Source organism: Stylophora pistillata, chromosome 5 (genome assembly GCF_964205215.1).
Source record: "Stylophora pistillata chromosome 5, jaStyPist1.2, whole genome shotgun sequence".
Lineage (NCBI taxonomy): Eukaryota > Metazoa > Cnidaria > Anthozoa > Scleractinia > Pocilloporidae > Stylophora > Stylophora pistillata.
The window spans coordinates 11,922,329-11,945,227 of NC_142523.1; the positions used below are offsets into that span (position 1 = coordinate 11,922,329).

Sequence of the window (22,899 nt, forward strand, 5' to 3'; positions counted from 1 at the left end):
AGTCATTAGTAGGGTGTGACCTCTCTCTAGATTGCCATGGCAGCCATGTCTTTCCCGAAAGGTTTGGTATCTACCTATACAAACAACCACCATTATGCTTCGCTGTGCTGCTCAGAAACGCAAAATTGGCCTTAATTTTAGTCATATCGAGAGCAAATGCAGGGTTATGCAATCACAATTTTTTCAATGGTTTTGGCAAATAATCAAATATAGTTCTAAGGGAACATGGATCACTTTAAGCTTGACTGCGGAAATTCAACAGGACCAAATTACTTTGAAATTAGTTTTTTCAAATTATTGACAAATGAAAGAATGATGTGAACACGGGTTATGATCAGGAACCGGTCGTTATTTATTGCGGGGGGGGGGGGGGTTTAGAGGATTTTAGTTGTATCACGAAAAATTTATCTGATCCTCCCATCAGGCTCTGCAGTATTTTTATGACCCCTCCCCCCCTTATTGGAACTTAGTTGGCAGCTAGTTTTTGATAGTCCTCCCTTTGTTCTATGTTGGCGACGAGTTTTGGTAGTGTCACGAAAAAATCTCAAGGGTCTGTAATATTTTTATGTTCCCCTCCCTCTCATCAGCAATTGATTGGCAGGTATATCATTAATAGTCCCCCCCTCCCTTAATACTCCCCGCTCCCTTTAGACTCCCCCCTCCATTCCCCCAGAAAACCATGGGATCCCCCCAAACCCTTTCCCTTAGGGAATAGAATGATAATGATTCGCACCTTACATCGTGAAGGTCATGAAGCATATATATTGGTTAGGATTTAAAACAGCAAATTTGAGCTTCCAACTCCGTACTGTCACGATGTAGACAGGGAACCCAGTGCTGCTAAGTCCTTAACCTGAAAACTATGTGACTCCTTCCCCCTCCCCCAAACCATTCACCCATTCCACCAGGCAAAATAAATAATCTTACATCGTGAAGACCATGAAGGATATATTTAGCTTAGGATTTTTAAAAAAGTGCAAATTTGAGCTACCAACCCTGTATTGTCACGATGTAATAAGGGAACTCAAAATGTTTATAGAACATCATGATGCACTGATTTTGTTAAAAAAAATAATTGAAATAAGCAGGAAAAAAATTTGACCATGTCTCTCCACGACAAATTCTGCTAATGAATAAGGTTGCAAGCTTTTTACAGCTATTTCTGCCGAGCTGATGAATGTTCTATTATATGACCAACATGGGCTGGTGTAGTGGTCCTTCAAAGATATTAAAATAAATAAGAATTGACCACTTTCAAAAATGGTTGCCGGATTAATATTCTTTTGTTTAAATTTCAATTAGGCTTTCTTGCCTCGCTTGAGATAATGTATTCTTTTGAATTTTATACTGGAGAACGAGGCCAGAAAAGCTAATTTAAATTTAAACAAAAGAATATTAATCCAGCAGCCATTTAAGAAAGTGGTCTATGAGCTGTGCGTTGAAAAATTTTAAACCAGATTGAAAATTCTAAACCAGTTTAAAATTTTTAAACCAGTTCAAAAAAAATTAAACCAAAGGTAAAATTTGAACCACAACATATACCTTTTATTGTTTGCATTTATACAAGTCATAAGCTTGAGTTTGCTCATTCTTGTGTTCAGCAGTATTATAAAGTTTCCCCCGATTTCAGATTTTCATTTGACATGGTCGATAATAAATTTACCCTTGAACTCCAAGTAGTGATTAACATGTAACTTCTCCATACAATATCCCTGACATTATTCAGTAAACAAGTAATGAGAATACTCAAACTTATCAGGTAGAAGTTTTTACCTTGATCTAACACCAAATTCTCGTAACTAATTTACAAGAGAATGTGTAGCAGCTGGAGGGGAGAATTGAAAGTGATCAGATTTTGGGAGTTAGAAGGTTAACACAGTGAAAAGTATAAACGAGTAGAAAATATCTTTTATAGAACAGGAGGCAATTACCATGATAAGGTTTTCCTCGATGACATTGCCATTGAATTATTTCTTTTTTCTTTTAGGTTTGAAAGATGATGCTACAAGATTCAAGGAATTTATTGATCAAAATAAAGTTTATGAGATGTCTCGCTTACACATCGGTGTCCTCTTTAAAGAAAGAGCATCAAGAAGAGCGATGTCTGCCCAGTGTTGGGTTAATAATGATTAGAAATCTTGCACTTTTAAAAGTCTTTTGGTGGGAAAATTGTCGTTTGGAAAGAAGTTTGCACTTATGAATTGTGCGTAGTGTTCATCAAAAAGTATACTATAGAAAGTCTTTTGGCGGGAAAAATATTTACAACATGAAAACGATTTCCTCCCATGAAAAGTCACATATATCTTTTGTTTTAGCGCTAAATGCCTTCAAATCTACAGAAATTTCCTTCCTCTCGGCAACCCTCCAAACATAACAAAAACAGAGTAACAGAGAGCCTATGTTTCGACTGGTTACCAGGCCCTTTCAAAAGCACAATTTTTTCGTTATTTTTACAACCATTCAAAAACAATTAAAAAAATAAAGAGACAGTATAATAGAATCAGGTTCCTTTGCAGTAAATGGCTTGAACCCGGGGGTAACATGTGAAGGTGTAGTCTGATCGTCCGGGTGAGTGTAGTCCTGAGGAGGACTGTTGTCGGTGGCAGTGACTGACGTTTCGACAACCTGTGCGGAAGTCATCATCAGAGTCAAGTGAAGGATTGTTGTCAGTAGAATGTTTTCATTCCAGTTCGTGTGAAATGATCGGTTGGTTTTGCCGTGATGTTATAGGCTGTAAGACTCAAGTGACGTAAGTCGGTCGTGATTGGTCTGTTTCGATCTGTCGGTAAAGTTAGGCCGTTCTTTTTCGGTCGTTTGTGATGCTTATATCGTGAATGAGTCGTTTGTATGGAGCGGGTAAGTGTTGACATCTGTTTAGGGGAGTCTGTTCTAAGTTAGTAAACCAGCTGTCCAGAGTCAGTCGTTGAAAATAGTCAGTGCTGTAGGTTAGGCATTGCGCAGAGTCCCAGTCAATGTTGTGGTTGGTAAGTCGATGGTGTTCAGCAATGTGATTGCTGACATCACCTTTCCTCGTCGCCCGTCTGTGTTCAGTCAGTCTTGTTGTGAGGTTTCTGCCAGTCTCACTGATGTAGGAGGCTTGGCAGTCGGAACAATTGATCTTATAAGTCGTTCCCTGTCTGTTCCTCGGTTCGTCTCTGTTTTTAACGTTGGTTAGTAACTGACGTAGTGTGGTGATGGGTTACTGGGCGACGTGGATATTGTAGGGTATTAAGATGCGCGAGACGTTTTCAGACATGCCCTTTATGTACGGTATGGTTCTAGTAGGGGTTGCGGTGTCGTTTGTTTCGGTAGTCGTAGTGGGTCGGTGAGTGTATCGTCGGATGAAGTCGTTGTTGTAGTTGTTCTTCGTAAAAACACGGTGAAGGTATTTGTTCTCGTCGGATAAGCTGTCTGTCGGGTCGCATACTAGTTGTGCGCGTCTTGTTAGAGTTCTGAGAGTTGTGGCTTTGTGTGATGTAGGGTTGTAGGATGACTCGTCTAGTAATCTGTCGGTGTGTGTCGGTTTCCTGTAAACTGTCGTCCGTAATGAGTTGTCGTTGTGGCTTACCAGGAAGTCTAGAGAAGGAAGTTTGCCATTTTCTTCGACTTCTCTGGTAAACTGTATGTCAGTGTTTTGTTCGTTAGGGCGGTGGTGGAATGCGTCAATTTCGTCGTGTCGAACGGCGGTGAATGTGTCGTCAACGTATCGTAACCAAAGCCACAACTATCAGAACTCTAACACGACGCGCACAGACTAAAGACCAACCAGGCACTTTTAAATGCGCTCGTGCACGATGCCAAACGAGTCCTTTCATTCACAACACTGAGAAAATATCGGGACCCAAACGATCCATTTAGATTACCGATCACTTCACGTGCTCCTCTGCCAATGTAATCTATTGCAGAACTTGCACTTCTTGCAAAAAGATTTACATCGGCGAAACAGGCAGAAGACTAGGTGACCGATTCCGAGAACACCTTCGCGACGTGGAGAGGAATGACAAGGACACATCGAAACCAGTCGCTAGACATTTTGACTTACCTAACTATTCTAAGCAATGCATGGCAATCTGCGGTCTTTCCTTACACTTAGGTAGCACGGAAAGCCGGAAAACTCTTGAACAAAAGCTCATCTTTCAAACCGGCAGTCTAAACCCCACAGATATCAACGAACGCTTTTCATTCCACTAATTTATTCGTGTTTTTCTCGTTGCCATGTTCCCACCAATCACATAGCTCCTTTTTCTGCCTTTAAAAGCACACACATCCCACAATTCCCCTCTTCGCTCTGACGAAGGGCTAATGCTCGAAACGTCAGCTTTTTTAAGCGTAACGGTGGCCAATTTACCATTTCAACTTTGTTGATATATTCAAATTATTTCGATACCCCCACCGCCCACCGACGCAGCCCCAAACAGTTTCTTTGGAAACTATCAGCCTTTATTCTTAAAGTTGTGTGTTTCGAGACCTTTTTTCTCTCCATGATGGCCGAGGAGATCTTTGATCTGTGTGACAATGTGAAAATGACCACGGTATTTTATAAAAGTACAATTTACCTCATTCCCCATAACGCTCTATAATATTACTATGATCTCTCCTGTTTCCTTAGCGATTAACTAGCAGTCAGTTTTCTGTAGTCCCCCTTCTATACTCTTTCGGAGATGATTGATCCCCCTCTACACCCCCCCAAAAAAAACACGTGATCCCAAAAAACCTTCACCTCTCCCTTTCCCAGGCGATGAGTGAGACTGCTCCCTAAGACTACCCAAAAAATAAATTTCTTCACGGTAAATTCAAATTCTGATGTTTCACAAAGTATAAGTATGTAAATGATATTTCTAACTTAGTCTAAATCATCTGTAGATCTCGCGTTTGTTTGGATCAATGTGAGTATCTGAGCAACTGCTAAGCTACTCCTCCCTTAAACCAACGTTAACCGTAACTCGTTGTCATTTGACTGTTGTTGTGTTAAGGGAGGGGTGGGTGTGCAATTGCTCAGATACTGAAATTGATCCGTTACTTTGGTCCAGGCTCCTCCGGGAATATGAGCCATTAACAATCTCCCTTCTCCACCACGCACAGTCCTGGTTTAGCATATCAAGTGTGGTCCATGCCACTAGATGTGACCACAGTGCTTCCTCTCAGTCTGAACATCTCGCTGTGAGATGTTTTTGGGCGTCTTCTTGTCCTCGCAAGGGTTGTGGAAAAACTCCGTGAGATCGAACCCTTTTCAAAAGTAACTATATGTTATCCCTTTTTCTCTACCTCCATGATGAGCACAAACTTACCAGTTAACAAATACGTACTACAATTTTCAGTCGAGTGAGAAGCGATGAAAGCTTGGCGACCAAGTTTTGAGATTAAAGTAGAAAAACCATGCAGCTCCGTTTCCATTGGCGAAGTGTCGCTTGCCTTCCTTTGAAGGCCTTCCAAATTTGACGGTTGACGACGCAGAAGTCTTGATATCTAGTTACCAAACGAAGAAAACTGCCAGTGACTACTCAACTGTCAAATCCCCGTCTCCAAACTTTCTCCGTGTCTTACTCAACTTATAATCGTAGTAAAAACTGTTACAACTAACCGACTTGACTAACGGAGACACTGTTTTTGTAAAGGGCCTGATTGAAAATGGCTTCTCCAATAGAATATACTGAAGAGCAATTAAATTACTACAGGATCTGTTACATTGTCACCGATGTGCTAACTGAAGGCCTTCGAACAATCTTCAATGGAAAGATGAACCGAAAAATGGAATGGACTTTGCGAACCATGAATCCCCACGAAACAGAAGTAGAAACGCCCGTCTCCTGAAAACTATGACCAATGGTGACAGAGCGGAATGGGATTGTACTATGCTGTTTTATGCCATTCTTTATTCCGATTGCACCAGCGATCTCAGTCCAACTGTAGAATCAAATGTGAATGACCTCAGGATATTTCGCATTGAAGTATTTGCACATAAGCAACGAAGCTACCTTTCCAGCAAAGATTTTCAAAATGCGATTGTAAAGGTGAATACTGCATTTGACGCACTCGGTCTTCCGACTCTACCAATCCGTGCAATTCAAACTCAGACAAGTTTCCCGACGAAAGAGTTAAGAAAAGTTCTAATAAAAGTACAGACCCTTGAAGGCCAGTTGCTAAACGAGGTCTTCCCATTTTGTATTCTCCCTCCTAAACCTACACATGACGTCTTCCCTCGCAGATCGGAGGTTGATAAAATCACACAACACCTCATAGAACTCAAAGATGCCAACAAAGACAGCTTAAGCACTTTGTATTTATCCGGAAACCCTGGAAGTTGAAAATCTCAGCTAGCCCATCTAGCAGCCAAGCGATTTTTCGAAGAGAGCAAAGAAGCTCCGTCTGCGATTTCATTTGTCATGACAATTAATGCCAAAAGTTCAGAAACACTTTTGGAATCGTATGCCTCCTTCGCTCGACATTGTAAATGTCCGGATTCCTCAGTCAAAGACACTCGTAATTGCAAAGATTTGAGAACAGACGAGAAAATTGCAAATATCAAAGCACTAATCAGCGCAAAGATTAGGCTTTACACATCGTGGTTATTGGTTGTTGATAATGTCACTAATTTTTCTCGTGTACGCACTTATTTGCCAGATCCACCACCGAGCGCTGGAAGTTAAGCTGAAAAAGCTCGGACCTGAGCATGTTTCTGTCGCAGCGTCTTACAATAACATGGGCCTTGTCCACTCGCAGCTGGGTGACCTAGAGCAGGCAAAAGACTGCCCCCACCAAGCGCTGGAAGTTAGGCTGAAAAAGCTCGGACCTGAGCATGTTGATGTCGCACAGTCTTACCATCAACTGAGTGTTGTCTACGAACAGCTGGATGACTCAAAGCAGGCAGAAGACTGCTATGAGAAAGTGCTCGCTTTTCACTCAAAAACGCCTGGTCTGAAACATGTCAAGGTAGCACATACAAGTAATTGTATTATCATCATTTTTATTGTTATTGTTTTCATCGTTGCTAAGCGAAGCGTATATCCCCTTAGCTTTTCTTAGATTTTTATCAGACATTTTAATGCAGTTTTTGATTTTAAAGTATTTCAACACAATTTTTGTAAATTTTTAGTGATTATGGTGAAGGTACCACATACGCACAAAAACCTGGGCGCTGTGCACAATAATGGCGGTGCCATGCAAAAAGCAAAGGAGTGTTATGATCATGCATCGGCGATTTATATCAAGAACTTTGGCCCTGAGGATGACCAAGTGAGGCTCGTTCAGGATGCACTTGCTCGGCTACAGCAAGAAAGAGAGAAAAAACATAATTCTTGACCTCTTCGTAAAAAGAAAAAATGCGCGTAATTTTTGACGTGCCTGGACAACATTCTGAAAGTTTAAACTTTAGTCTGGAAGATGACGAAGTGAGATTTGTTCAAAATGCAGTTGTTCAGCTAAATACAGCAGAGCCGAACATTATCAACTTATTAAGTTCAATAATCCTAAATTCGTAACTGTTGGGGCGTTAGGCTCGTTACTCGTAGATCCGTGAAGATCAAATCGAAATTGAGAGTTCAAGCAAAGATATAAAGGCATCAGTTTACAGCATACTTATAGAAATTAAGTTTCATACAACTTATACTTATACATCTAGTTGTGGTGCGTTGTAATTTAGAAAAGTTAAGAAACAACAAAAAATTTTATCGTAAGCTTGATATTAGAGGCTAAAGAGCTAATCAGAGTGCAGTCAGTTACGTTTGGCACGTGCGGCAACCGATATGTAAAAGTCAGAGCTGAAAACTACATTCAAATCGCAGGAACTTTCGCACGCTCACTCTTGAAACCATAGCAACACTAGACTAAAAATGGCAGAATATTTAAAAAATTGAAACGCGGTGCGGTTTTACCATAAAAGTAGAACGCTAGTAGAGAAATTAAGCTTCAAACTTTCACCTTAGATGTCTCTCTAAAGGGGCACGAAATATGTTTTGCACATCATTGTGTCATCCTTCCTGAAATCAATCGTTCTATTTCGATCATCAAAATTTGTTTTGAGTAAGCCCGGCTGCGTTGATATCGACACGTAAGCTGAGCGGTCATCAGCGGTAGTTTTTCTATTATACTTTCTCCCTAAAAAGGTAGTCTTAATGCATCAAGGATTTTAAGGCTTTCAATTTTTTTAAAAAAAACTACACTATATCATACCGTTGCTATGGATTTATAGGCGTCTACGTAACATGCGCAGCTTTATATATGTATTTAATATAGAACCAAAACCTGTCACTCGCTCTTAGGATTTATACGTAAGGTGGACATATCAATTGTGACTGTTTAAAAAGTCGTCTGTGACTTTGTTGCAACGAATGTTTGACTCTCTTTGGAGTATGTTTCCTCTAGACCAGGTAAATTTAGTTTCTAGTTTTTATATCGAAGTAAAAATTTGAAAATTGTTCATAGCGGAGTCATGGACAATAGTAGCTTTTTACGTGCTTTATGTGTTTTAATTTTACAATTGAAGGCGATGAAATCTGGAACAACCGTCAATTAAGTAGGCTAGTTCGGGCTGATTATTAAATGCATAACGTAGCAACACTTGGGTAGTTTTTGTTTTGGTAGTTCGAAAGGTTCGTTGGTAGAGCAAATACCCCTAGAAAACGGGGTAAATATTAATCCTAGATTTCCGTTATGCGAAAAATCCGCGCGAATACGTAGAATCCACATGGTTCTAATCATGCGCCATTTGTCGGTCATTTTCGTGAAACGAACACGCTTGCTGATACACAAAATACTGCAGCTATTTAAGACAATTTAAATAAGGAGCACAGAAATTCACATGTGTGAAATCCTAGCCACGCCACTACTTACCATGATATCAACAATCCTAGCCACGCCACTACTTACCATGTTATCAACAATTTAGTGCACTTTTCTGAAGCCTCAGTTAAATTTCAAGTAATAATGTGTCGTGAGCCTGTCATGCCTTTGATTCATTTCTTCCAATTTATCGGCGAGCCAAACAAAGTAAGGAAATTTTTCACGGGTGGATATAAACACTGATTGAAATTGTAAACTGCGATATATAAAGCCAATTCACTACGCTTGGCATGCGTAAGTTCGAAATTCAATATTAAGTCAATTTGAAAATAATGGTAATTTAGCGACACCCAATCACTATAGAGATTCCATAACTGAACCCCTCACCTTTGTTGGGCGAAATATCGATCTCCAGCACACTAAAACGTTATTCCTCAGCGAATGACATGAGTAAACCTTTAAAACGTCGGTATATATCTAAAGGACCACTCATTTATCGCCTGGAAGTGGATGGTAAGGAGGGGGAGGCTTTTTGCGATCGCTTGTTTTTCAGAGTTTAAAGCAATTAAAGGGGTGACCATAGAAAATTGATTGCCAATGAGAGGGGATCATTGAAATACTAAAAACTCTTAAGGAAGGGGGAGAAATCAGGTGAATTTTATTGTGACACAGCCAAAATCCTCCACCCCCTCCCTCCCCCCCCATAGATATTGACCAAATTCTATACAATGATTAAGATCTGTTATTGTTTTAAAATAACAAGCGCGCTTTGCCATCTTCTCGCACTTAGAGCTTAAGCTTAATTTTCCTCCTCTTTCTCCTTCCTTCTCCCTTTTCTCCTTTCCTTGTACAGCGGCCGTGCCAGGGAAGGGAACTCTCTTGGCATAATAACAAATAGAGCATCAAAATCTTACATGTGAATTTATAAGACAGAAATACAATAAACACGACTGTCTGCATTGTTTATACCATAAATGGGCCATGCCAATTTTCTTATATTTTTTTTTAACCTCTAGCAAGTTGTCAAGCCGCACTATTTCAGATCTCTTGTTCAGGAACCAGTCGTTAGTTATTGCCCAGAGGGGGAGGGGGTGGAGGATTTTGGGGATCATTTGGTTTTTAGGGAGAACAGAGGGAGAATCAGTCGTCGTCGATAGAGTATAAAAGGAAAGAACTATAGATAATTGACGTCTGTCAATTATCTGCCAATGAGAAGGGCGGGGTGGGGAAAAGTCATAAGAATTTTACAGAGCCTTACCGGGGATTAGCTAAGACATGATAATTGAAATCCTCGCCCCCTTCCCTCTCCCAGGCGATAAATATTGACCACTCCCTGGGTTCATTTCTCTGAAATAGAATCTGCACTGAGATTTTTGTCAACATTTACCTTTTATTGTTAATTTATCTTCTATTATAAGAACAAAAAATTTTGAAATAAAAAAAAGGGAATTTTTGAGATAAAAAAGGGGGTCCCACCGTTTCCGGGGCTCGTTTAGGGAATGCAGTACTTATATAATTCCTATATTATCATGAAAATTATATCTAAGAGCACTGGCTAATTTGCGTTTTCGAAAATTATTCCTTTTCCTCCGCTACGAATCTATTTCAGCGGAAGAATGACATTGCTTAATTCCGAGAAAAAAGTTAATAAGTCATCGTGCTCGAACGCGAGAAAATGCCGATTTACCTCTGGTGCGTTCCGAATATGAGGGGAACGGATTTTAACCACAACCGAAAAAAAAAAACATTGAAATATTTTCGAAGCGAATTTAAACCGAACCGAATATCCGGCGATCAAACCCCGTGTATTTCCCCACCTCCCTTTGATCCTCCACATTCCCCCGATCCCCCATAATCCCCCCATGCCCCTTTTCCCCCCTTCCTCTCCTGATCCTTCCCTTCCCAAACGAATCTGCATCGTCCTTTTCTTCAACGTTACATTTACACTTGTGATTTTCTTCATGTGTATCAGCCATCAGGCGATCAAGAAAGAAGAAAGGCATGGTACGTTATGGATCATGAACAAGCTTATCAAATCAAGTTCACTTTTCATTTTGTTTTTTAAGTTTTGTTTGCTGGCTTTTGTTTGTTTGTTTGCTTGTTTGTTCTTTACTTTAAATGAGCTTTTCTCTTTTCTTCTGGAAAAATAATTGCGGTTGGATATGACCGAAATTTCTTTTAGGAAATAATTAAGGCGATTTTCTGCTTATGAAATCAAAGAAGCTTCTGTCAATCAAAATTGAATTGAGTTGTTAGTCACATGTAAGGGTGGGGTGTGATTTTTCATTAGATTGCCATGGTAACCATGTCTTTCTGGATATGTTTAGTATCTACCCATGTACAAGGAAATGTGCATCAGCTGGAGGAGAGAATTGACATTCAGATCTTCGTAGGTCAACGCAGTGAAAAGCATAAACGAGTAGAAAATATCTTTTATAGAACGCGAGGCGATTCCCACAAAAGGTTTTCCTCAATTACTGCCATTGAATTAGTGCTTTTTCTTTTAGGTTTGAAAGATGATGCCACAAGATCCAAGCAATTTATTGATCAACTTAAAGTTTATGAAAAGTCTCGCTTAGATACTACTGTTGTTGATAGCGTGGTGCTCTCGATAAAGTATACGTTTTAATTACGAAATGTCAAATTCTTAAGTACAAGCCAGATATGCTAATCTTGCAGACTGCAAGTGCTCGTGCACTAAACTATGTATGCTAATTTCATTGCGAGTCACATGTCAGCGTGCAACACTGTCCACTTTAAAGAAAGAGTACTAAGAAGAGCGATGATCGCGTGGTGTCTGTCGGATTTATAATGTTCAGAAATCTTGCGCTCTTAAAAAGGGAAAATTACAATTTCGAAAAAAAAAAAGTTTTTTGGCAGGAAAATTGTCTCTGGAAAAAAAGTCTGCGTTCTTGAATCGTGCTTAGTGTTTATCAAACAATATACTAAGTCTTTTAGTGGGAAAAATGTTTTCCGATGTAAAAAAATATTTTCTCCCGTCAAAAGTCAAGTAAATCTTTGGTTTTAACACCAAACGCCGTTCAAATCTGCAGAAAGGTTTTTCCTCTTGGCAACCCTCCATACGCAAAAAAAGTAAAGCCTATATGATACAATGTATATAGGAAGTTCATATATTTTGAACGGCGGTATTAGATACGTATGATGCACGATCCTCGCAGTAGAGAGCGCTATATATGCAATAGCGAAAATCAGACCTGAAAAAAATCAGGCCTGTACGGGATTGAACCACTGACCTCTGCGATACTAGTGCAGCGCTCTACCAATTGAGCTAACAAGCCAACTGGGAGCAGGCCGTTAAGTTGATTCGTAGTAAACCCGTGATGATAAATCAGATACAATGTATATCTAACGTTCATATATTTTGAACTGCGGTATTAGATACGTATGATGCACGATCCTCGCAGTAGAGAGCGCTATCTATGCAATAGCGAAAATCAGACCTGAAAAATATATGAACTTCATATATACATTGTATCTGATTTATCATCACGGGTTCATTACGAATCAACTTAACGGCCTGATTTTTTTCAGGTCTGATTTTCGCTATTGTATAAATAGTGCTCTCTAATGCGAGGATCGTGCATCATACGTTAAGCCTATATTTTGACTAGTTACCAGGCCCAAACAAACCCAAACAAAACCAAGCACCTTGTCGTGTTGTAAAAGTCTGGATCGACTCTGCCGTGACCTTTGACGACCACACTGATCTTAACTGTCCTCGAGCTGCCTGGATAATTTACGTCGTATCAATAGAATAAAACATCTTTTGGACAACAAAACTCTTACTTTAATTATTAACGCTCTTGTTTTCAGCAGGCTTTTCTATTGTTCTACTGTTCGGGATAATACCTCTAGCAAAAGCATTTTCTAACCTACAACTCATTCAGAACTTTGCTTGCAGAATAATCCTAGGTATCAAAAAATTTGATTATGTCTCTCAGCTGCGCGCAAATCCCTTGGTTGGTTAAGTGTCCCTCAAAAACTTCAATTAAATACCGTTACCATGGTCCATCAGAGTAGAACAAAGCAGGCACCACCCTATCTTTGCGATTTATTTCATGATAGATTTAATGTGTCCGGACGAAATACTAGAAATATGTCACAGTTAAACCTTGGATGAACAGTTAACCTCTTCTAAGTAATTTTCACTGTCACTACTTTCTTGCTTAGAGTCACTTATTATCTTATATTTTACTGTCACTAAATCAAAACAAAAGCAAAAATCCAAACCAAATTTTCAATGAAAAAAATTTATGATTTTACATTTAGTCAAGAAGTTGCCTTGACAAAATAACACTTCAACCAGCCCTGACCTAGTTGATGAAACAGACACAACTTTCTTTGGAGCCTTTATTTTTGCTTCTTTACTCATCTCCTAGAAAGGAAAGTGATATTACATGAGAAACTAATACTAGTAAATTTCATTTTTTTTTAACCTTCATTACACAGCAATTGAAAAAGAATCTTAAATTCACAAAATTAAAATAATTTGTTAGAGAATGCCTCACAGGTGCATAGTGCTGATTCACTGGTTCAGAAGTGATTGGCAAGTGCCACTGACCGCCAAGCAACCAAAGAAAACAATCTCCAACTATTTTTTGTTAAATTGACAGAAATATACTCCTTTTTTTATTTCTGTATAATAATATATCAAAAAAGCTATTCACTCAAGTGTTGGTGAATATTATAGTGGTGTATATAAACCCAGCCAAGTGGCAAGGTTAATATCCACCATTATTCACCTCCACTGAGGTGAATACTTGCTACACGGAACAATTTGTTTTACTTCTGTTAGAAAGAGAAGAAAAATACTCTAAGAAAAATATGTTTTAGTTCACCAGAATTTCTAATGAAGAACAAAATACAAAACTTAACCTGGACAGCAAAAATTGAAGGTTTTTGTTTCAAATCACTGCTTACCTGAATTTTACTCTGCCTCTCTTTCAGCTCCTCTGGAGAAATAACTTCTTCTGCTACCTTGTTTATTGTATTGTCACCTAGCACCTAGAAGGTCAAACGGGAAGCTTAACACTTACCCATGCCACTCTCATAACAACTAAATTCTTGTTTCTCATTAGCAAAATACTGGACATGTCACAAAACTGAAAAAAAAAAAATGTTTACATGTGAATAAGAAGTGGTTCATTGAGTAGATTTTAAGTGCAGCTCAAAGATAAGGGGTCCAAAATATGCTTGTTAAACTCGTACAGAGTATGCCTACTTAAGAACAGCAGCAGACTAATCTTGACAGACAAACATGTACAATGAAAACAGTGTTTTAAAAAATGCGTCCCTATTCTGGGATGTCAAAATTTGTCAACACATCAAGGCAAATTGTGAGAATGTCTTAAGTAACTCTTTCAATACCAGAAGTGATAATTAACAATTGTTCCATGAGCGTGTATTGTAAATGAGATAATAGATAGCCAATGAGGTGTGTAGCGCCAAGTTGGCTATAATCATCTCCTATCCGACAAGCACAAGTGGAATAATTGTTTTATAAAAAACGCCCCCAAGATATTAGACAAAATCAATCTTCTCTTCTTCTCTTCTTTTTAGCTCCCTTTAAATTTTAAGCTAATGCGTACACTTACCATAATTGTAGACTATGGTATATTGGCTCATATACCATAATCATGGCTAAGCCAATAAAAAGTCTTGAATTGCATTATCCATTTGTGACCAGGCTCACAACTGTGCATGACACTGCAATATTTTTTTGTTATAATTTTAGAATTACATCTTCAGAAACTATTTCCTATGATAATCAAATTATCATACACACAGGATTTGCATCATAAATTTCCTTTAAGTCACACCACCACACCTAACTATTTCCTATGATAACCAAATCAACCTAAACACAGGATTTGCAGCTAAATTTCCTTTAGAATGATCACACCTAACTTCCAAAATTTTAGAGAATTTCTTGCTGTTGTTCGATTCCTTATAAAAGAAGTACAGTTAGTTAGTTTAACTCAGTAGTTCAGAGTGTCAAGACCAGCACTTACAAGCTCAGAACCTCTTGGTCACAAAAAACGAACTCCAGTACGTGAAACCTCAAGTTAGTGACCTATTTTACTGAGGATTTGCTTGCAATCACCCTTTCTTTTTATCAGTAGTATTTCTTTTGTACTTTCCTGTATAAATAAATTTTATTGTGGCTATAAGTCTGTCTCGTTGTTCAAATAACAACATCAGAACCTGCCTCAGTCACACAATGATCCAGTTTTTAATACTAACATGTAACCTCTCACTTAAACAATTGAAGCATTATTCAGCCTACATACAGGTAATGAGAATTCTTAAACTTATCAGGTAGAAGTTGTTATCTTGATCTGACACCAAATTCCTGTTACTAATTTTCAAGGAAATGTGTAGTGGCTAGAGAGGAGAGTTAGCAATCAGATCTTGGGAATCATGTGAATTCTGAAGAATTGAGTGAGTAAGTAGGTTCACAGTGCAGCTCAAAGATAAGAGGCCCAAAATATGTCTGTTAAACTCATAGAGAATCTGTCCAAGACCAGGGCAAGACTAGTCTTGACAGAAGAGCATACACATTTAAAACAGTGTTTTAAAGCATGCATGTCTATTCTGGGATGTCACAATTTTTCCAAACATTAAGGCCAAGTATTAGAAATTGTCTAAAGGGATATAATTCACTCAAACTTTCACTAACTAAGCAAGCAAAATTGAAGAGTGGGAGAGAAAAAAAGCCCTGAGTGACTTACGACAAACTACAAGGTTCTCCTTCCAAATTGTCATGTATCGCCTGACAAAAAAGTGAGAAGTTGGTGTTCCATCACAAATAGCCTTAGGGTTCTATTCTAATAACCCTCTAACTGTTATCTCACCTTCACTGGTACAGCAGACATGAGTTGAGCCTTTGCTCTACAGTTTGGACAGTCTTGAATGACTAAGAAGAAACAGGAAATTAAAAATAACTTCAATCATACTTTTTTGTCCCTAAACAAAATTCTCAAATGTCATAGCTTAGCAGCTCAATTTAAGCAACAAAAGGACAGTTCACAAATTATGCCTTAGTTTGCACCTGAAAAGTACACATAAATTGTTCTTTTTCTTACAGAAAACAAGTGAACATGCAATTTAAAAGTTTTATATCAATGACTCTCTTGAAATTATGGTTATCTTTTTAATTCTGAATAAAAAAATTCTACCCTTACCAATGAGTGGTAGTATAAACTATAATTGTAAAATAATCTGACATGACCAAATAGATTTACCTAATAACCCTAACATCAGTATGCATATTCTCCATACTGCTCTCTATACATTCCCTAGGGTGCTAAGAAGGAGAATTTGTTAAACAATGAAGAGCTTATCTTTTGTTGGTGACGATTTTCCTAATTCTCCTGACCTTTATGTGTGATACAGGGGCGATATTGTATTGAGAAAGTAGATGTTAGTCACTCTTGGGGATAAAGAGTTTAGATGAATTTGAACTAAAAACAAAAAATAATGCTCTGCAGCATGTCTTACCAAAGCCAGTCCCTGATACAACCAAAACAGAAAGTCAGTGAGCAAGGCAAAGTGTGTGCTAATACCATGAGTTCACACCAGATACAGCAAAGTAATTCCTCATTTAAATCTTTCAGGCACTTCTTTGATCTGCTGTCAACTACCAGTCAAAAGGAAAATTTAACATGAGCTCTGGTAATGCCATTTAAACAATTCTCCCTGTGTTCTTTTAGAGAAATACTTGGCAATTTGGATGGAGAATATAGCATTCTATAGAACTGAGAGGAGAATGGCTAAGTGGCAATACTCCTAGTTGCTTCATGCCAAGAAAACCAGGATAATTAGTCCAACTGGGTGGGTCACTTTAAGCTCTAGTACAGACTTATCTAGTAACTTTTTTTACCAGATATGACACTATGGGCTTTTTTCCCACATATTTCTTCAATATACAGAATGCCTTCAGGGGAGAGTTGCATCATGCATCATGAAGTTGTGTTTAATTCACCTAGCACTTGGAGTTAAATATACCTTTGTTCATTTTAGCTTCTTCCTGTGGATCAACCTTTTGATCACCTTCCAAAACCTGAAAAATATATTAATGCTTATGATGGTGGCCAAAAGCACTGTGCTAAAAGATGCTAAGATACCTTAAAGAATAAATAATTTTAGTTAAGAAGTGTTGTTGTTGTTGTTGTTGTTAGATACTCCTAAAACCATATATCTCTACCATAAAAGTTTCAAATGTGCTTCCAAAACAAAAATAACTACTTCTCTTACTCTCAACATTGATTGCCAAAAGATGACAAAAATAGTATCCAGACTTAACTGAACAACACTTAAGCCAGTGGCATTTATGATGGCATTTAAAGAAAATTGAGAGAAAATTTTCAGAAGGTCAGGTTAGTCTTCCTATTTCAATACAGCAACAGGTAGCATCATAATTTCATGTGTCTTTCTAATGATTGAGATAATATCATACACTTTTCTGGAGCATAAAACTGAACTTCCTCCTTTAAATAATTATGTTTAATTTGTACATTTTATTAAATATCTGCTACAAATTAAATATTGTTGTTTCACTATATGATGCCTTTAAATTATAAGAAGTCAAGAATTGACATGCTTGCCTTCCATGCTGCCTTTAGCCTTCTTTTCACAAGGGGAACTGAAATTATCAAAACACAACTCAACCCTAGGCCTGACCTGTTTTGCATCTGTGTTTACATAACGACCATAAGTAATGCTGTTTTACTTTTTTTTTACTAATTTTTATTTAATTATATGATTCAAGGAAATTCCATTTCATGACTCATGAATTCTGCCTTTAATTGCACTTGAAAATGATATATGGCATCAGTTTTTGCAAGCAATTCAATGCAGAATTCTACAGGCAAGGGGATGCTTAACTGATTTGGAAATCTATTTTATCTATTTAAATACCTGTCATGCTTAACATAATGGAGAAGATACAGTATTGCCACTTTCCTAGGAGGGTATGCCAGTCCATTGCAGTTCATCCCCTTTCTCCTTCCCCCTCAGTAAGTTCCTCAAGTTCCCCTGACAGCTTCTTCTGTTACCCTTTTATACACTCTTGGGTGGAGAGAGGAGCTGTGAGAGCACACTGAGTCATGTCTGTGAACACAACACAATTGCCTCTCTGTGGACAACTTATAAACAGGTACCCTTCTATTACAGTACATGAATTCTTCTTATCTTATTTTCATAAGACGTCTTATAAGAATTCATTATTCTATCATATTTCTAGGATCTAAAACCCCACAGTCCCCTCATAAATTTTTCACTTCTCTTTCTAAAAGCCCACACTCCTTCCACTGGGTCCAGTAGCCCTACTAAGGGACCAGTCATTTATTACAGGGTGGGGGGGTTGGCTGGTGCAAATGGGGTGGGGGCATACCATTTTGTGCACCTGAAAATGGGGGGCTGCATAAAATTGTGCAACCATTTCTGAGGGGCCATGTACTTTTATGCATTCCAATTTCCGTTCCACAAAAAAAGAAACACTCATGGAATCATTAACATTAGTCAAATATGATTTATTATCAAAGTGATGGCATAACAAACCAACATAACATGGTGTATTAGCAGTTCTTTCACATTGGAAAAAAAACTTCATGGATTACTCTGTATTACTCAGTATCACTGTCCTCTGATTCACTGTTTGAGGAGCTGAGGGCAAGTACTCTTTAATTAGTGTACAAGCTTGATCACTTACAAGCCCTCTTTCCATCAATTGCTTTAGCCAGTAAACTTGTGTCCCTTTCAAGGATATTTGAGCAGCCAACTTCCTTAACTGAAACCTCACCATCAGACAGTAGTTTGGAGATTAAAGCCTTTCTCTTATTTTCGCTATTTGCTTTACTAGTTTGGTGAGTTTCTGTGGTTGAGGGCAGGTCATCTTATTTCATGTACAGACTCAAAGGGGGGCCACATTATGTTATGCAGTGGCAAGAACAGGCTCATGGGAAATTATGTATAGGAAAATTAAAATGCACCAGCCCACCTCCACTCCAGCCTCTAATAAATGACCAGTCCCTAACACCTTTCAAAAGTACCCCTACCTCTCTGTCATGTACCCATACCTAAGTACTTCACTTGGCGATACAGGATTTTTCCATCTACTTCACCTTCGCACACTCCCATCTCTTGATCCTTCTCCAAAGGAGCCCACTTCTTCAGAATCATAATTTTTGGCAGACCTCACTAAAAGTATAAACAAGCTCTGAATCGTACGCCGACAAACCCTGTCTTTCTTTTGCTTTAACGCCAGCACCTTCAAAGACAACTACATCACCCTCGCATAGGACAGCGGAGCTACGCTTTGTTAAGCCTGCAGAGCAGGAGTAATTTGGGCGAGCGAGTGCTTAGTTTTGTCTTAGGGAGAAATGGCCGCCATCTTTGATTTTAGTGGCAAGGGAAGGCTGGGGAGAGAATGCAATTTGTACCGAGGGGGTGAGTGACGGTCAAAAGTAAGGAGATGGGCTGAGGTTGGTGGGTGAACATCTTACTCTGACTCCAAATCAAACACGACGTCGGATAAACGATCAGGAGCTTGTAATCTTAACTCGCCCCAACATGACGCCTGCACAGCAGGCTAGGCTTTTTTTTGTTTACTAACAAGTTTTTACAAGTTTTTACAAGTTTTTACAAGTTTATTAGGTCTTCCAAAACAGTTACTTACAATAAACACCGACTACAAATAGCGAGCCAATCTAGGCGGGCGATGTTAAGGACAAACAAACACGAATTAGTAATTGAAGGCGTTAAAAAAGTCGATTTTGAATACATTATTTGTCAAAAGTGGAAAAAGAAATGATAAAAAGTGAAGAAAAACATAATTTATGATTGGATTGTAATTAAGATGCCTTTTTTATTTCAGAAATAAGAGTGCTAGTGTCAGCATAACTGTTCAGAGTTTCTAGAGTTTCAAATAGTAATACTTGAATTTTCTTTTTGAACATATGCATTGCCAGTTTCCGATAGCTTTTGGGAATGCTGTTCCAAATTTTAGCACCAACAATGGAAAAAGAGTTTTTATGATGATTGAGCCAACTGATGATTAATATAGTAGTTACCAGAAGATGATGAGCGAGTATTATACTGATGTATGTCTTGTGTAGAAGTATAGATTACAGATATTTTGAGGTGCAGAGTTAGCTGTTATATCAAACATTAAGATTGATGAAAGTTTGAAGTAGAGCATTGAGATTGGCAGAATGTTAGATTGGGCGAAATATGGAATTGCATGCGTTCTGAAAGCCAGAAAATTGATGAGGTGGACGGCTCTCTTTTGGAGTATAAGAATTTTTTTCTAAATGAGATTTGGAAGCTCGGCCCCAGGAAATGAGGCCGTAAGATATATAGAGGAGAAATTAATGAATTTTTAATACTTAGAAGTGTTTTTAAAGGGACAAAGTGTCTTAGTCTCGAAATAATTCCAATATTTCTGCTGATTTTTAGAGAAATATATTTAATGTGGTTTCCAGGATAAATGTTGGTCAATTATTACCCCTAAGTATTTAACATTATCCTTACGTTCAAGATCAAAGAACGTTTTAGTGCGGCCATCATAGGCCTTTACGCAAATGTTAAAATTAATGCATTTTTGATATGGATAAAAAATTATATAGCTCGTTTTCTTAATATTTAAGGAGAGTTTATTTGCGATTAACCAGACGACAACTTTAATTAGTTCACAGTTGACGATGGTTTCGAGGGATTTTAGGTTTTTATCAGCGTATAAAAGGTTAGTGTCATCAGCAAAAAGGTAAAAGGTTAACTTGTCTGAGGCCATGTAGATATCATTTACATAAATAAGAAATAGTAGGGGGCCAAGTACACTCCCCTGAAGAACGCCACAAAGGGTACTTTCCTTTCTAGATCATGACGTGGGGACCTACTTGAGTGGGGTCTGGATTCTAGGAGAACCAGTCGTTTACTATACCCCGGATGCCGTAGTGGGATAGTTTATGAAGGAGGATAGAGTGATTCACAGTATCAAATGCTTTTTGAATGTCAATAAATACACCACAGGAGAACATTCCCTTGTCCGTGTTTAATTGAATTTTGTTCACAATATCCAGGATTGCATGCTCGGTTGAGCGCTGTTTTCGGAAACCGTACTGAGACTCGTAAAATAAGCAATGTTTGCTAAACAAGGCCTTTAGGCGGTTGAACATAATTTTCTCAAAGAGTCTAGTAAAGACCGAAAGATGGTCTTAAAATAAGTGAGGAGAATTCGCTACCTTTCTATAATCAAAAAATGGATAGATATTCTAGTCTTCTCGGATAAGGACGAATAAACCGTAGGCCCCGTCTCCTGCAAGGTTAGGGGTAGGAGACGTTAATTTCCCACGCACGAGATTACTGTGTGGTGGATGTCCTCCCCTGGGTTGGTATGGGTGGGAATTGGCCCTGAAAAGCCCCTATGGGGCGTGGTCAAGTTACGTATGTATGTATGTAAGTGATATAGGACGATAGTTTCCAGGTTCGGCTTCGTCCCCATCCTTAAATATTGGAATAATCTTAGCATGCTTAAGTTTGGAGGGGAAGATACCCCTTTGAACCGAGTTGTTTATTAGAGTTGCCAGAGTGGGGGCTGATATAATAATTATGGTGTGAGCATTTAAGATATATAGGGAGCCCGTTATATATAACAGCCCGTTCAGTCCTTCACAATCAATTCTGAACCTTCCTTCGTTGAAATGAATTTCAGTATGAACACGACTAATCATTAAAGGACATATGGCACTGTCCATAACAACATCCGAGTGTTCTTTGCTGCGTCCGAGATGACTGACAGTCGGTTTTGGCAAAATGTATTCTGGTTGTAGAGAAGGATCATAGGATTTCCCTTCGACCTTCTGTAAACAGAGCATTTTTCTCGTCTAATCTCAGTATGATAAAACCTCTAATACTAGTTCAAGATTCTTGTAGAGTTCTTGGAGAACTCTCCAAGCGGCCATTTTTATAAACAGACAACTGCGACACGAAATTCGGAAATTATTTGGGAAAGATAGGACAAGCTCGGATAAAACTTTTAGATCATGAACAAGCTTATGAAATCAAGTTCACAGATAAATTAAACTTTCAAAATAACACTACTGCAAACATATGGTTGACCGGGAAAGTAAGAGTTGCATAATTATTCTCATTCCAACGCGCGCTCAGTTAACAACCCCGAAAGTTATAATTGTGTTCTCTCTCTGGAGCTGTGTATGGTCAAGTCCAGTTTTTAGAACATGTTTTTTTTTGTTCTCGTTTAACAAACTACAACTAATGGACAATTATTTTATGACTTCACTCTGACGAAGACGAATAAATGGCCGCTATTAATAACTATTTTGTGCCAATTCATTTCAGTTTTGGTAGCCTTTTCAAAGATCTCATAAATATCATTAATTGATAATTGAGTAAAATTGATCAAAATGCAAAAATTGATTTACATGGAGATTTTCATCGCTTCAACATAGTTAGTGTCATTTTGAATGGTTGCGTTCAACTGCTGCATACACTGAGAGAGGGGTGCAATTTGTACATGTAATCACGATTTCGAGTGCAATTTGGAATAAATAAGCACGAGTAAATTTTTTCAAAGACTAACAAAATTGCAAGTGCTTATTTATTCCAAATTGCACGAGAAAATCATGTGATTATCTATAAATAATGTACATGAAAAAATACGAGGTAGCTTCTCATAACTACGCAGAAGAAAAGCGCCCGCATCACGTGCAAAAAGAATGTATTCAAACCCTGCGACATTGACCTTGATATTGACCTAGACATTGACCAATCAGAATGTCTGGTTTGTTTCTTTCTTTGCACTGAACTAACTCTCTTCTGCACTGAATTAACTGAAAACTGCATTAATCTTAACCAATCAGAACTGAGAAATTGTTTCATGTATATTATTAGATCTGAAATCAGACACGTTTTATCAAAATCAACGAACGCGCAGCGCAAGTCCATTTGAGATCACAAGTATGTGAATGAAGAGTTTTGGGGAGATCACATGGTTTTCAGGGGGAACAGAGGGGTGATCCGTCTTCGCCAACAGAGTATAAAGAGAAAAGTGACCTCGACAAGCCATGTCTTAATTTCACC

General features: G+C 38.3%; 1 long non-coding RNA gene and 2 pseudogenes across 2 annotated transcripts; 1 reads left to right on the top strand and 2 right to left on the bottom strand.

Annotated features, from left to right (window-relative positions):
* Window positions 1-2,237: 2,237 nt before the first annotated feature.
* Window positions 2,238-4,568, bottom strand: LOC148730309 (uncharacterized; annotated as a pseudogene).
* Window positions 4,569-6,637: 2,069 nt separating this feature from the next.
* LOC148730310 (uncharacterized) lies at window positions 6,638-8,556 on the top strand. The gene is made up of 2 exons (XR_016001872.1): window positions 6,638-6,930; window positions 7,094-8,556. It is a non-coding gene; the product is annotated as an uncharacterized LOC148730310 (long non-coding RNA).
* A 2,742-nt stretch (window positions 8,557-11,298) lies between these two features.
* Window positions 11,299-17,369, bottom strand: LOC148730311 (E3 ubiquitin-protein ligase RNF8-like; annotated as a pseudogene). The gene is made up of 5 exons (XR_016001846.1): window positions 16,807-17,369; window positions 16,300-16,438; window positions 15,654-15,715; window positions 13,720-13,803; window positions 11,299-13,174 (listed from the first exon to the last, which is right to left on the bottom strand). The product of XR_016001846.1 is annotated as an E3 ubiquitin-protein ligase RNF8-like (transcript).
* Between the last annotated feature and the right edge of the window lie 5,530 nt (window positions 17,370-22,899).